Raw genomic sequence first — 13,513 nt, 5'->3', positions numbered from 1 at the left:
GGATGGAAAATGGAGTAAAAAATTCTTAATTCAGTATGGTATTGTCAAAGTATAAAAATAATTGTCTTTGGAGGGGAGGGTATAGTTCAAGGGGTAGAGTACGAGCTGGGTTCAATTCCCAGTACCTCAATGTAAAAAAATAATAAGAAAAAGACTTTTTTAAAAAAAGAAAAAAGAAACAAAGAAGAAAAGAGATCTCAAACAATCCAACTTTAAAAGAAAAAAACATTTTATACATAGTAATCAGCTCAGTCTTTTGCTAGCTTAGGAGTTTGGGATTAACAGGTACACACTACTATGAATAAAATAAATAACCAACTCCCAGGTCCTTAATAACCTAGTTCAACTTGAATCCTTTCTCTTTTTTCCCCTAAGCAACCCGTGGAAACCTCTGAAATTCTCACCTTATAAAATAATTCATTTAAAGGTGGTTTGAAAGTTTCTGCTTAAAATATTTATTTGTGATTCCGTGAATATAGGTCTAGTAAGAAAGATAGACAATAAACCAGTAAGCAAATAAATATATTATGTACTACCAAGTACTACTAATTTCCACAAAGAAACATAAAACATATTAGGAGAGAAAATGATTGAATAGGACATATGTGCGTGCTATTTTAAATAATGTGATCAGGTAAGTCCTCTCTGAGGGTAAAATAATTTGAACAAGGTCCTGAATGAAGCAAAAATAAGCCAAGTAGGTAACAGACAAGAAAAGCCTCCCAGGCCGGGAGAAGTGTAAGTACGAGACTTGGAGTTAAAAACGAAGCTGTCCTGGTGGGGACCATCTGGGCGGTGAAGATCGGCTGGAGCAGAACGGTAAGACCTGCAGAGACGGGTGAGGGACCGGATCACACAGGGCCTTGGTAGGGACTCTGGATATCCCTCTGAATACAATGGAAAATCACGAGAGTATTTTGCAAAGTGGAACAACTTGATCCGATTCATACTTTAAAAAGACCGCTGTCGGTAACATGTGGGGAATAAGCAATGGAAGCAGGGCAAGGTAAGCTGATGGGAAGCCAGTGGGAAGAGTGCTGCTGACCTGGAAAGAGACACCGAGGTTGGGCTCGGATGATGGCGGGAGACGGGATGAAAGGGGGACACGATTTGACAATAACGGTCACAGGCCTTAATGCTCGAGTTGGGCACAGACACAGAGTGGTTCAGGGTGATGGGTATGTGATATATGGGGCTGAGCCACAGTTTTTGTGCAGAGACCTGACAGGAGAATAAAGTGGGGACTTTGACGTCGGTAAGAAGGGTTGGTGGGTGTTTAATTCCCCCTAGAGCCGTGTCTCTGTTTCTCTGTAGATGAAGTCAGCAGAGCAGGGATGGGTGTTCCTACTTCTGCAGAGAATTGCGTGTCCTCCTCATCGACAAATTCGAGAGGCCGACCTGCCCATCCAATTGCAACATCTTCAATCTTCTTCTTTCTATCCAGGAGGAGATTTCCAAATAAGATGCCAATGAAAAATTCCCGTGTCCAGAGTTAGAGCTGTGTGTCTTTGGGATGACCTCAGAGATGCCTCCACAGATGCTTGGTGTGCTCTCTCTCCCTCAGAGCACACAGTTCCCTTCAGTCCGCTGGGTCTCAGCAGAGAAGTTTTCACACATAACCCCTCTCAGGCCTTGGGGACCAACCTCCCGCTTGGCTGAGCTCTGAAAATGAGCACGAGTTCCGGGAAAAACGCCTTCTCCAGGCTGCCTTCTGGCAAATTACATGAGGACAGTGTACAAAAGAGTGGGAGGGTTGTTGGTATAAATGGATTTTAATTTTTGCTATGAATCTGATTCCGTCCTTCCGTTTTTTTAAGGAAGTGTTCTTAGGCCAGACATGATTCTCCTTTTTTCTTTCTATTTGATCATCCAAGAGGTTTAGATAGGGTATTTCTTTTAGGGTAAGAATCTTAAAAAAAAAAAAAACCTTGCAAATAGCTTCTTGTTAGGCATTTGGACAAGACAACCAGTAAATTCTCCCAGCAGTATTGAACCCCCTTGTTCCTCCAGGGGGTCTCCAAAGGTATACATGTTCCAATTCTGACCCAAAAACCAATGAGACTTTCCTTTTTTGATCACTTTTTTTTAATCACAAAAGATATCACTAAAGAAGGTGAGAAAACAGCAGGTCCCCATCATCCAGAGTCCCTCCCAAAGAGCCCACAGAAGTAAAGAGGCGATGAACGAGAGAAACGGTTTATTTATACACACGCAGGAGCCAACCAGAAAAGTAACTACCATGTTAAATGGTGAAAGTTAAAGGCTTTGTTATCAACCTAACTTAATAGGGCAAAGGGAGAGGAGAGAATTGGCTTCCATGATAGATTTTCTTCTACATCTATTGAATCTCAGGTATCTTCAGCTAAAGTGCTTTTGTATTAACCGTGGGTTTCATCTGACTTTCCATTCCTCGAACTTTGTTCTTCTTTTTCAAGATTCACTCATGTATTCTGAGCCCCTGGATTTTCCACGTGAATTTTAGATTGATTTTCAATTCCTGCATAGCACCACCTGGGATTTGGGTAGGCATATTTTGAATCCTTAGATCTATTCGTGGACTACTGTCATCTTAGAAGAATGAAGCCTTCTGCTCCATGAATATGGAAATATTCTCTGTGAATGTAGGTCTTAATTTCTCTTCACAGAATCTCTTCTCTATTGTAGTCTTCAGTGTCCAAGTCTGGTACTTCTTCCTCACCTCTATTGGATGCTGATTCAGAAGAGACACGACCTCCTGGAGATCCTCTGCTGCCATGGAGCTGACATGGAACTGAGTCCTGAGAAGGCTTTAAATTCTTTTAAAAATAGAATTAATGTACTTTAATTACTCCATAGATGAGTAATGGATGGGTCACATTAACATAGGATTTTAATCCTTTTAGAATTAGTAGAGTAATACAGACACAGTACAAAAAATTGTTATCTTTATAGGAGTGCAAAAGTGTTTATATCCTTAAAGTTCAGAGCCCTGAGAATAGGCTCTCCTGTTTATTTCAGGCTAAAGGCAACATTGTTTTACAAAAGGAGCAGAGCTAGCAAGACTAAGCCTAGAAAACACGGCAGAGGGTTAAAGGAAAATGAACAAATCCAATATGGAGTCTGATTTGTTCTTCTCTATTACAGTTTCTTTTGGTGAGAGCTAAGAGGATGATTCCTGGGTGGTCCTCCACTCTCCCAGGCTGGAGTTCAGGCAGGATCACTACCAGAGTCCCCATGACTTTGGACCTGATCTCCTGCAGAGAAAGTGACAATTATTGGATTAACATTACCTGTCAAAATCCCTTCAATTGCCTGTAAACTATACAACAGCAGGGGATGTCTCATTCACCAGTCAACTGCCAGTATCCCCTGATGCAAGGGACAAGCATCGTGGTGGGATCCATGGTGGCCTGGACAGTGCACCTTCCTACTTTTCTCTCCAGCGTTGGCTTCCTAACTTTGATGCTTCAAAAGCACCCGTCCCTCTTCCCTCTGGCCTGCTGTGAATAAACAAGATCCCTGCACCCACCTAGGCTGAGCCCAGGCCACACACACAGTCCCATGCACACAGCCCACCATCTGCTGTCTATCCGTGTGCTCAAGTGGACCCTTTGAACTCCCCCACCCCAAAGGTCCGCGTGCCCAGATCCTCCGCCTTAGGGGTCCAGATCCCCATCAGGACCATCAACCACCCAGGGCCCACAGGCCAGTGGCTGTCAGCCTGGGATCACCCTGACCCATCAGGTCAGATGAGACACAGGGTGCGGGGATCAGGGTGGCAGGGCGGGAATTGGAACCACCTTCATACCAGCCTGCCTCGCCCTGTAGCCTCAGACATTAACTATGAAGGTGCACACTAGGCTGGATCCCCCACTGGTGGCAGTAGTCATCATTACTGGAGCACGGATTTCCCCACCCCACCCACAGGGTGAGGGGTGAGGGAGTGAGCTCAGGGTAGGGGTGCACTCAGAGTGAAGGGGATCCCACGGTGAGGGGGTATAGGTTGAGGAGTGTGGGGCCCGCTCAGAGTGGAACTGACCTGGCTGAGAGGTGAGGGGGACAATTTCAGGATGTTGGGGGTCCTGTGGTGAGGCATGAGTGTGTAGGAGCCATAGGTTAGGACCTAGCAGTATGGAGTGTCAGGGCAGGGACCTCGGTTTCAGGAGAAGGAGCCCTGTCTTCAAGGTCTGGTGGGAGACTGGGCCTGGCCAGTGGTGGGAGGGTAGTAACAGGGAGGGGAAGGGGAGCAGGGGAAGTGGGGATGGCGGGGTGTGGCCTGGCCCAGGGCAGTCGTGGTCCTAATTCAGTGCCAGGACACAGTCGGTGGCTGGGTGAAGGCTCTGGGGGTGAAGACCCGGCGGGACGAGCAGGAGGGGCCCCACCTGGCTCCTCCCGGCCCCAGTGGCCAGGGCCGGTAAAGCAGGAGACCCACCCGAGCAGTTTGCGCTGCGGGCGGGAGGAGGAGGGGCGCGCACGCGCAGATGGACAGACGCGCGGACGCCGGAACCCGCCCAGAACGCGTGGAAGCCGGCGGGAGCCGGTTGCTCCTGGACCAGCTCCTGGAAGAGGAACACGAACTGGGGTCTCGGACGCCGCTTACCCTCGACTCTGCTGCCGCTGCCGGGCAGTCAAGGGGGCGCTGGTGGGGGCGCGCTGCTCGGGGAGCCGGCGGGTGACGCCTGGGCTGTGCGGCTGGGGAGGCGCCCAGGGAGGGGTGCGGAGGTGAGGTCCCGGCCGCGCGTCCCGTTTGGACCCTGAGGCGGGTCCCAGCCGCCGCTGTGGTTCGTGGTAACCCCGCTATTAGTAGTTCCTGAACCCCGCGTTTTTACCGCCGCTTAAACCCGGGTTTAGGGGAGCAGGTACAGCCCCGGGAGGTGGGAGGGCGCCGGACGGCTCCGGAGCATCCCCGATTGGCCCTCAGATCATGGCCTGCTCCCGGGAGGCGGGTGCGGTGCGGTCGTGCGGCCTCGGATGGAATGGAGGCTGCCCCATGAGAGGCCCTGGATTTGCTCCCATCTTCCCCGCGTCCTGACATTGGTGGCGGCCTCTAAAGCCCCAGGTTCGTGGGACTCAGGTTACAGGTCAGTCTGCTCCTGGGAGGTGGGCTCCGTGTGATCAGTGTGCTGGGATGGCTGCAGCAGCAGCGGGAAATGGTTGCAAGCCCCGCGCTCTCACAGGGCAGCCCCAATCCCGCCATCGGAGCCGCCGCGGTTCACTGACAGCACAGCACCCGCCTTCCAGGAGCAGGCTGACCTGTAACCTGAGTTCCATGAACCTGGGGCAGCAGAGGCCAAGCTCAGGCCATGCGCTGGGGAGTTTGAAGCAAATCCACGGGCTCCCGTGGGCAGACCCCATAACCCGCCACTGCCTTCGACCACACCGCGCCCTCCTCCCGGGAGCAGGCTGACCTGTGGGCCGTGCCTGGAGCAGCAGAGGCCGAGCCCTGGACAGGCCGTGGGGGAGAAGGGGGCAAGTCGACCAGCTTGCCAGGCCGCTGCCCAGCTCCCTGCCGCTACCCCAGGTTCGTGGAACACTTGTTTTCAAGTCAGTGGGTTTCTGAGAGGCAGGTGTGGTGCCGTCAGGTGGCGGGGGCTGCGGGGAGGGGTGCTGCCCCAAGGGGAGCAGGTGGACTTGCTCCCATCTCCCCCAGGGCCAGACCTGGGGACGGCATCCGCTGCCCCATATTTGCAGGACGCATGTCATGTCAGCCTGTCCCTGGTAGGAAGGTTCAGTGTACTCGGGACAGCCTCGGTGGCTGACAAGGATTTAAGAAGTGGGCTCTAGCCCAGCATAACTAACTCTCCTTTCTTCTCTTGCTTCCTCATTTGGCGGCTGTATCGCCTTTTTCATTATAGCTTATTGCTGGATAATGAACATAGGTTTCTCTGTTATACAGAAGAAACTTTATTTAAAATCTATTTTTATATATAGTGGCTAACATTTGTAAATCTCAAACTCCCAAATTTATCCCTTCCCATTCCCTTTCCCTGCTAACCTTAAGATTGTTTACTAAGACTGCAAGTCTGTTTCTGTTTTGTAGATGAGTTTGTGAAGGAAAAGCCCAGCTAGGCTAACAAGCTAAGTCACAAATCTAAGTGTAACAAGTGTCGGATTGCTGATCTGAGTTCTGCTGGGCTAACTCGTAAATCTGAAGTTTAGTGTCAGTTTGTTGGGCTAACGAGCTAAGTCACAAATCTAAGTGTAACAAGTGTCGGATTACTGATTTCAGTTCTGCTGTGCTAACTCATACATCTAAAATTTAGTGTCAGTTTACAGGACTAACAAGCTAACTCGTGAATCCAAGCTCAACAAGTGTCAGTAACGTGATCTATTCCGAATTAATAAGCTTCAGTGTACTGATTCCTTGCTTTTAGTTGTTTGAGCCTTATTGGCTAATAGCTCATACTTGTAATTAACCCTATAAAACCTCATGTGCACGTCTTGGAGGGGCTCAGAGCTTCGGAGCAGAAGCCCCTCTGAGCCCGCTGTCATGATAAATCTGAGTACTCCAACCCTCAGAGTGGTGCTTGTTTCTTGGCTGGCCTGTCATTTCCGTAACAGTGCAACCATAATTATTCCAGAACGTTTTCATCAATTCAGAAAGACCAGTGGAAATGAATGACCTATTCACCCCTCCCCAGTGGTGGTTCTAAAGAAATTTCTTGGCTGTTCCTGACCATAAATTAACTTGTTACATTCCATGAAAAATCGGGTAGGAATTCTAATCACAATTGCAATGAATCTGTCTATCAAAACAAGAATTAATGTCTTTATGGCATAAACTTCTTCTACACATGAATATATCTGGGACCCTATGTTTTCATCTGTCCAGAGCCTGGCCCATGGGAAGTCCTCACTACTTGTTGGGCTTGTGAATGATGAGATTCTATACATCGTTAGTTGCAACTGTAGCCTTTCACAGAAGAGAAAAGAACCTCAGTGAAGCCAAGTGACTCTCTGATGGTCAGAAAGAGTGACAGCAAGTGCTGGAATGATCCAGTGGACTAGGTACTTGCAACCAGAGTTCTCCAGCACTTACAGCTAAGGGAATTAGAGTGTTCTTTTATTTTTTCTTAATAGCGTTGATTTTACTTTTACTTATTTTTTAAAATTATTTTTTATTGAAGTGTAGTCAATTTACAATGTTAGTTTCAGATGTACATCAGAGACTCAGTTATAAACATATGCATATGTATATACATATGTTTAAGATTGTTTTTAGTACAACTCATTACAAGAAATTGAATATAGTTCCCTGTGCTATATAGTAGGTCCTTGTCATTTATTTTATATTTATTAATGTGTATCTGTTAATCCTCCCTTTCCTGCCTGTTAAACACAGTTTCATTTCTATGCCATGAGTCCATTTCTAGGAGCACCGTTTTTCCTAGTAATATATGCTCTTTGGCTGCTTTCATTTTCAGTAATTCCATCTTATCTATGGGTGCTTTTCTTCTGGTTGCCTTTATGTGGTTTGCACACGTGATAACACAGATCTGTATTTGAGAGAACTACAGGCCTCGTGTAGTCCCTGGTACAGAGTGACCACTGAGGTGATGCTTGAACTGGGAAAAAAGCACAGTAAATGATGGAATTTCCACTATGGTTGAGAATTCCAGGTTTCTATAACCTGTTTAGCCCATCTTAATATTGGCTGCACCCATACTGGTTAATTTGGTGGAATTTCATGGTATGGTGGTGGAGAGACAGGGCCTTGTACGCTTCTTCTCTTTCCTTTTTCTAACACTCATTCTCCTGGGCCTTCCAGATCCTCCCCTAGAAGTGCCAGGTCTGGCTTGGTGCTGCGCTGAGGCAATATTTGTTAATGAGGCCCTTTCCTCATCTCTTCAGAGCCTCCGTTTCTTTCTCTGCACAATGAGGGCTTAGACTAGATAAGTGCTTTTCAGTTTCTTTTAAAGCCATGTTTCCTTTGAGAAACAGAAAATGCAAATCTCTCCCCTCAACCCAACCCTATAGATTTTGGTAAGTCCTCCAAGGATTGACATAGTTCTTTGTGGAAAATTGATGTGATTGTGATTCCAGGTGACAGAGAAAAGACTCTTCAGAGGTTTATTGCAGAGAGAGGACAGGAAAGGGGCAGTATGTCACACTTTTTAGTGTGAGCACTGGAGCAGGGGCTTGGATTTAAATACGGTGTCTGATGTGGCCTCTCTCTAATCTTGTACAATGTGATAAACTTCTCTACCTCAGTTTCTTGATGTGTCAAGTTGGGGTGATAATATTTTAGGGCTTTTGTGAAACATTATACACATAATCCATTTGTGTCTTGGTAGAAACAACATATGCTGGGATTCAGGGATTTGTTTTAAAAAAAAAAAACCTTGTCCATAGCACTCTGTTGGTGTGTATTTTGAAGTTACTGGAGGGTGAGGGTTGAGTCTAAAGTCCATCGTGGGACAGATGGCCCATAGTTCTCTGTGCCCCAGATTGCCCCCTCCTTCCCAGTCCTCTTCCTCTCAGTCCAGGATGAAGTTCCCTAGTAGATTTTTACAAGGTCTTGTGGAAATGGATTTTCATTTTATTGTTTCACCAAGAAGGGCTGATATCATGATCTCTGTGGTCAGGTTTTGAAAGGCTGTCATCATGATGTCTGGTCAGGTGAAGGCTATGCAATTGGGAGTTTCTATTTAATAAAAAGAAAAAAATTACAAATAGAAAATTAGAACAACGGTGGTGACAGGGGCTCTTGGAAGTGGGCACCATTAGCTTTGTTAGCTTCAGGTGCAGTGGCCTCTTGTCACGAGGACCCATCCTTGTCATCTGAAGTTGGAGGTACCAGTGGGTTCAGTGGGAATGTTAACTGAGTGTATCTCATGGACTGGGCATTGTCCTATTTGTACAGTGTGTTCCTTATTTGAGACTCACTTAACCTCAATAACCTCTTAAAAAATTATACTTTTTATTTGGAGATGTAATGTAAATTCCCATGTAGTTGTAAGAGATTATATGGAGAGGGCCTATGGACCCTTTGCCCAGTTTTCCTTAATGGTTCCATCATGCAAAGTTTGGGTACAATTCATTACTGACTCACTAACAATTTGAGGTTTGTGTTATTGCCCTGATTTCTATTCACGATTAAACTGGGGCTTAGAGAATCACTCAGGCCTGCCCAGGTCACCCACATGGTTAGTGTAGATTCGGATGGACCGTGGGCTTGCGATGTCCAGGCAGTACCATTATGATGGTCTGTGGCAGGGAGCAGCATTCACTTTGCTTGTTTATTCATACATTCAAGAAACATTTATTGAGTAACCTCTGTGGGGCAGATGCTTTCGTAGGGTTTTCTGATTCTTCAGCAGTACGGAGAATCAGGTAATATTTATTTTTTTTAATCTGAGAAAATTAGCTCTGAGAGGTTATAACCCCCCAAAAGGAAATATAGCTCATAAAGGAGGGATAGTAAATTTGTACAGTCCCCCCTTTTTATGCAGGTGGTATCCTAGGCATTTTACATTTGCAAACTTGCATAATCCAGATATATTCTTGTATGGCAAGGATTTTTTTTTAATTGAAGTATAGTCAAGTTTACAATGTTGTGTCAATTGCAAGGTGTTTTTAGAATTTTGAATTAAAAAATATTTTTTGAGGAGGGTAATTATGTATATTTGTTTGTTTCATTTTTTAAAATGAGACACTGGGGTTTGAGCTCAGGACCTCGTACATGCTAAGCACGTGCTCTACCACTGAACTGTACCCTCCTCCCGAAGGCAAGTTTTCTTATCCATTATTATGAAGCTTAGGGATTAAATATATTGGATAGAAATCTAGATTTTTTGATCCTACTGTGGTCCTTTTCTTTATATTCTGCTGAAGGGGTCTGGAGAAAGCAGATCCTTTGTTCATTTCTTTATTCAGCATTTTTGAGCAGTGACTTTGCATCAGGGCCTTGCTAGGTGCTTGGAAACAGAAAACAAGAAATGAACCTTCTCTGCAGGGGCAGGAAGCCTAGACCAAAGGCTGGGTAATGTCATCCAAGCTACGGTAGCCATGTGCAGACTCTGAGGACAAACTGTACACCCGGATTTGCTTTGGCTTCCCTTGCCTTCTGGCTGGTACACACTAGGTCACCGCAACCCAGATGGGCCCGCAGCCCGCAGCACAGAATATACCTCAATCTCCTCTCCCCTCTCGGCAGGTCCTGCAACATTAGCATCCCTGACTACGTGCAGTGTGCTGAGGACCACCAGACTCTTCCCATTGTGGTCCAACCCATGGGGATCATCTCAGAGGAGAATTTCTTTTGCATCTATAAGTGAATCTCCTTGGTGAGCCATATCAGCCCGTGCGGCTCCCAGTGGGCACTCTGTATCCACTACAGGCACCACTATGCGCCCGAGAATGGGTGGAGCGGCTTCCAGACCCACCACAAGGTCGTGGGCCTTTTCACCAGTACCGACTGCCCCTCGGCCAAGGCCTTTGTGAAGCTCCACATGCAGAGGAGCTGTATGGCACCACGATGAATGACTCTCAGCTCTTTGTGTGCTGCATGGGGAGGTAGCCTAGCAGCCGCTCACTGACATGTCCTTCAATCTACGAGGACTGCAGGGTGGTGGAGAAGAGGATCGAGGACTTCACTGAGTCACTCTTCATCTTGCCTAAGTCCAAGTGGCTGGATGGGGCCCCCGACAAATCTGGGGACAAGATCCCACTCCTCTGCATCCCGTTTGAGAAGGAGGACTTCATGACACTGGACACAGACAGCAGGTAATTTTACCTGGAGGCCAGTCCACCCTGGCTGTGTGCTGTATTGCTTCCCTACATCAAGAAAGGGATCAGCAAGGAAGAGGGATTCTTGTAGCCAAGGGGGGAGGGAGGTTCAGCCCGCCGGTTTACAGACATTTCAAAGTGAATCCGCCTTTATTTCACAGAGATAATTTTAGGGTTAGTGTGCACATTTAATCCCGCTTTTCAGCCAGGACCATAGTGGGACCCCTGGAGTTGCTGTCCAATAGAGTAGCCACAGCCACTGATGCTAGAAGGGCTGGGGAGTAGGCTGCTCTGAGCTGAGATGTGCTGTAGGTCAAAGGCGCATCAGACGCTGAGGCTTGTGTAGTAAAAGTATATAAACAATATTGTTACTTCCTATATTGATTACATGTCAAAATGATAGTATTTTACATACAGTAGATTAAGTAAGATCTGTTCTTAAAATCAGTTTCTAGTATTTGTTTTTTGTTTGTTGGTTTGTTTCTTTGTTTACCATTTTAAATGTGGCAACTGGGAAACTTTCTTTACATGGCTCTCATTTCATTTCTGTTGGGCAGCCTGTCCTGAGACAGTCTCATCCCTTTGTTTATACATGAGATGCTGAATCCCGAGACGCAGAATGAGGTGCTGGTTGAGCTGGGGCTGAAGCCGGTGTCTCCTGCCTCCCAGGCCCAGCACCTGTTCGGCTCTGGCCCTCTCTTCCTGCCCGACAGACACCATGCCAAGTTTCGACATCAGAAACACCGCCAGGGACTTCCGAATGAGCTCCTTATGCAGGGAAAGGCGTGTCACGGAGAATGGGACAGAGCAGGGAAATGTTCATCCTCACTTTGTCCCTGTAATTATGTCAACGGCCCCATTTTTCCTCGGAAGTACAGACGGGCACTTCTGGGCTGCCTACCGCCCCACCTTCTGCTCTGTTTCCCCGTGTATCTATCGTGCTGTCCCTCAGGCAGAAGAGGGTGAGATGCCTTTGCCGAGAGGTGGTCCCCCTTTACTGGGGAGAGTGAGGGAAGCTGTGTCCCCCTGGCCTATGGCCTCGGGCCTTGAGTCTGGAGAGCGCTTATGGCGGTCCCACAGGCGACGGTCGGAGGACCTGGCATGTGCTGCTGGGCCCGCTGTGGAGGCTGTGCTCTGTGATCCTTGAACTTAACTAAGATCAGATTCTACTTTCTGGTTATTGGTAAGTTTGAGGAGAAGATGCCAGAGAATTGATAAAAAGAATGTCGAGACCAGCCCTGTGAGTGAGAGGCACAGGGGACCCGAGTCCCACCTGCGTGAGGTGCCTACTGGGCTCTGGATGAATTTTCTGTTCCTTCCAGACATGCCTCTATGGCTTAAGGAAGGGGAAAGTCATGTCGTGGCCATGATCTGTACTTGTCCTCACAGGGCCCTGTGATCTACATGCCCGCATTCCCCTTCTGCTCCTTGGAGATGAGGTATCAGGTTTAGGAGACTGAGCACTGCTGAGGGCATCGCTGCCAGCACCGTGCAACACTAAGGCTAGCTCCGTTCACCTCACATGTCACCACCTGCTGAGCCCCCACGCGTCAGTCAAGGTAGGTGTATCGGTGCAATGTTAGCAGGGAGCAACTTCTCCCCCTGAACAGACTGGTGGGTGAGCAGTGGAAGCCCAGAGCCCTGCCCCAGCCCCTAGGCCGGTGCCTACTCTTCTGTCATAGGAGGCACAGGTGACATTTTTGCTCAGCAACTTCTTGGCTCTGATTCTACAGAACCACCAGAGAATGCCAGCTTGTTTTTGCCTTTTGAAGTCTGCCCTTGGGATTTGGCGGAGTAGCTGGTGTGTGCTTAGCCCATAGTGGTTGACACTGTCACCATTGTTTACCCAGAACCTCGTGTACCAGGCATGGCTCCCGGCATCAAAACACAGCAGCACATTAAACCTCCCTCCTGGTCGTCTGTCTGTTCTGGTACCATAAGGGCTCAGCCAGCATTTTAACGTCAGTGAGATAACGCGGCCAGTGAGCTCAGGTCAAGCACATTCTCCTCTAGTCACTTTTACTCCATTGTTGCTTTTACTATTCCACAGTCATTAATTTTTTAAACAATGCTTTAGTGCAGGAGCAGAGCCTAATTCTCTCCTGCTACTCTTGGTGGAAGTGAGTAAAACTGTCCAGCCTGAAATGCGACCACAATTTGTAGCTCAAAAGCTGCCTAGACGCATGTAGGTGGAGTTTTGGTTAGGGGCGCCGACCACGTTGGGGTCCTCCGGAGGCGCCACTCCCCTCAGGACCCTGCCTTCCCTGGAGCAGGAGGTGAGGGTGGGTCTCACCGTCCCCGCGTCCCTGGCCTCACACACTCACGTAAATTCTTGTACATGCTGTCAAAATCATTTTTGTTCTTGCGTGTTTCTAATTTTCTCTTGTTCCTCTTTTCCTTTTTCTTTATTCCTTTTTCTCTTGTACTGCCCATTGAGCATGTTATTGCTTCTGAAAATGTGGGCTGTGCATACCCTGCATTGGAAATAGCCAGATTGCCCTTCGTACTGTCTCCATCGCTTTAAAAAGCAAAAACTTAACAGCTGCCTTGATCCCTGTATTAACCTAGTCATTTTTTATTTTCCAATTTTTGGAATATTTGCTTTGTTACCACATCACCCACTGGAGTTTGATACCTGTTATAATCCTTGCTTTGAGGAACCTGTTTGGTCCTCCTTATATTTGGTGACAAATGCGCCCTTATTAAATTTGTTTCAGCGTTTTGAAGAAGTGAGATGTGAATTGATTTAGGCGGCTGCTGAGGGATTCTTTTCATGGAGTATTTAAACTTGTAAAGTCAAATTCTG

The sequence above is a fragment of the Vicugna pacos genome, unplaced genomic scaffold (genome assembly GCF_048564905.1).
Source record: "Vicugna pacos unplaced genomic scaffold, VicPac4 scaffold_77, whole genome shotgun sequence".
NCBI lineage: Eukaryota > Metazoa > Chordata > Mammalia > Artiodactyla > Camelidae > Vicugna > Vicugna pacos.
This window is presented reverse-complemented; position numbering follows the sequence as displayed.